This window comes from Ictalurus furcatus, chromosome 5 (genome assembly GCF_023375685.1).
Source record: "Ictalurus furcatus strain D&B chromosome 5, Billie_1.0, whole genome shotgun sequence".
In the NCBI taxonomy this organism is placed as follows: Eukaryota; Metazoa; Chordata; class Actinopteri; order Siluriformes; family Ictaluridae; genus Ictalurus; species Ictalurus furcatus.
The window spans coordinates 760,292-762,791 of record NC_071259.1 but is presented as its reverse complement, the minus strand read 5'-3'; positions in this window follow the sequence as shown (position 1 = coordinate 762,791).

Sequence of the window (2,500 nt, the reverse complement as noted above, 5' to 3'; positions counted from 1 at the left end):
AGCTCACCGTGCATTATTACGTTACATTAACACTCTCTCCCGCCTTGACACGGAGGTTTCGGAACGATCAAAACGTGAAAGCATGGGACTGGGACCGTGGACAAAACACATCAGACTCAGGCAAGGGGCGTGGCCTAAAACGTGAAGCCGGGGATGTTCATTAGAAGAAATCTGGACAGTAACGCAGTTCACATTTGATTAGTATTCTGTACCAGGCTAAACCAGAGGATATAAACCTCTCGTACTTGTTAGCGAACAACGTGCGTGAAAGTAAAGAAGCAGACTTTAGACTCCAAACATGTCTTTGGCGGGTGATCTACTATATCTGGAGCGGTTCTTCTTTTGTTTTACTGTAGTCATTTCCCAGAAAAGAGATATCTCGACGCTTACTCTAGTCTAGTACAACCGCTGGCTGCTGTACACACTCTGTACACACTTTTTACACACACTGTACACACACTGTGCACACACTTTTTACACACACTGTACACACACTGTACACACACTGTACACACTCCTGGATCTTTCTTTCTTTCGTCTTCCACGGGATCCTGCAGGCCAGATGCGACTCCTGCAACACATTCCAGTTCAATCCGGATTGATTCAGAGATTCCGAAACATAGAAAAGGAAAAAGAGGGTAGAACATGTGATGCCTTCACTCTTTAAGCGCTGGTGTGTAATGGAACAGCGTGCATTCGTAATCGATTAGAACCGTGTGTTTGTTGGTAATTCTGCTTACCACGCATTTCATAGAGTTGAATAATGCCTCAGAAATCTACAGTACAGTGTTACTATTAATATCTGCACGGTTTATGAAGAAGACGGTGAGGATGATTGATCAGGGGGTGCATTAGCCTGTGTGTGTGTGTGTGTGTGTGTGTGTGTGTGTGTGTGTGTGTGTCAGCAGCAGGTTTGCATTTGTAAGTATGTCTGAGCCAAAGGAGCCATAGAACTAAAGTGTGTGCTTGTAGAAATTCTCTCGCTCTCTCTCACACACACACACACACACACACACACACATTCCTTAACCTAACATAATTATTAATGTAGCTAATTAATGCCAGGCTCTATTCTCTTTGAGTTTTTTCTCTTTTTTTGTGCAGGTTTTATATAAAAGCAACTTTTCCTTTCTCCAATTTTCCCAACAAGGTCAAAATGATCAGATATTCCTATCCTTATGGGGACATTTCATCTCCACTACAATACACATACACACACGAAAACTGAAACTGACTCCAGTCAGGGCTCAGCTGTGTTTATAAACATGTCATAAGCACTGTATTACAGATAGGAATTCCTGATGCGATGCGCATGCGTACAGCATGAAGAGACACGCCCATCTCTGTGGCTTATACCGTGCAAATCGTCCTCCGTCTGGAAATATCTCATCCCTTAAGTGTCTGAAGAACACTACAGATAGGCAAAGAGGAAAATAATATAATCATGTTTTAAGGGGATAAACCAACAGACTGAGCCGTAAGGGAGCCGAAAGAGTCGAATCTGAGTCAGTTCATCTGAGTCAAATGATCTGATTCACTTAAGAGAGCCGGGATTGGAATTACTAGTACACTAACACTAACTAGGAGGAGCGGATTAGTTACAGATCGCCCCCTAGTGGTGAAGAGCATCTATTACACGCCAGACGGGATGAAGAGAACAGGAGGGAATGAAAATTAGTTTTTTGTTTTTTCCCCAGTGGAGAGACTAGAAAAGCAAAAGCACTGAACATAAACATTAATGACGTCACCATAGATGGATTTGTGGCCCAAATACTGAGTTAGCAGTTTATTAGATGCATTAGTACGTATGTATTAATATGCGTTAGGTAACTAATAAAACTGGTGACTTTTATCGTGCACGTGTTTCATCTAGATTTACTTTTACCAAATAAATATATAATACAAACAAATAGGTCAGAAATGAAAAGTAAATATATGACTGTTAAAGCTATATAGAGAAAAAAAATGGAGGAAAATAAATCCTCACAGAATTTGTAATGGTTTTAATGGAAACTGATTTTTTTTTTTTTTTTAAACATGCATCGTTGTTGACACGGTGAAGTTTTCTGTAAGGAGATGTTTATTTTTTTAAGTTTTATGGAAGGAGTCTCCAGTGTGAGAGGTAAAGCTGTAAATGAAAAAAAAAACCATATAGAAACCTTCAGAGAATTTGTAATGGTTTTAATGGCGATAATGGTAATAGTTTTGTTTTTAATGGAAACTGTAATGGTCCCTGTGGGTCTCTACTGGTAATCTCTTGCCTTCTATTGGTGCCATTTTACATCTAGCGGATACCATTAAAGAACAATAATAGTAATGGTTTTAATGCTTAGCTAATGGTTTGTAATGGTATTCGTAGTGGAAACCATTAGAATTTCTGGGTAATTCGGAGCGTTTTACTAAAACTACTGTAAAATTTTAGGAACAAAAGAAAGAAAGAAAGAAAGACAGAGACGTGAACGTTCTTTTTGTCTTCAGTTCTGCGTGTGTTTATTACTCT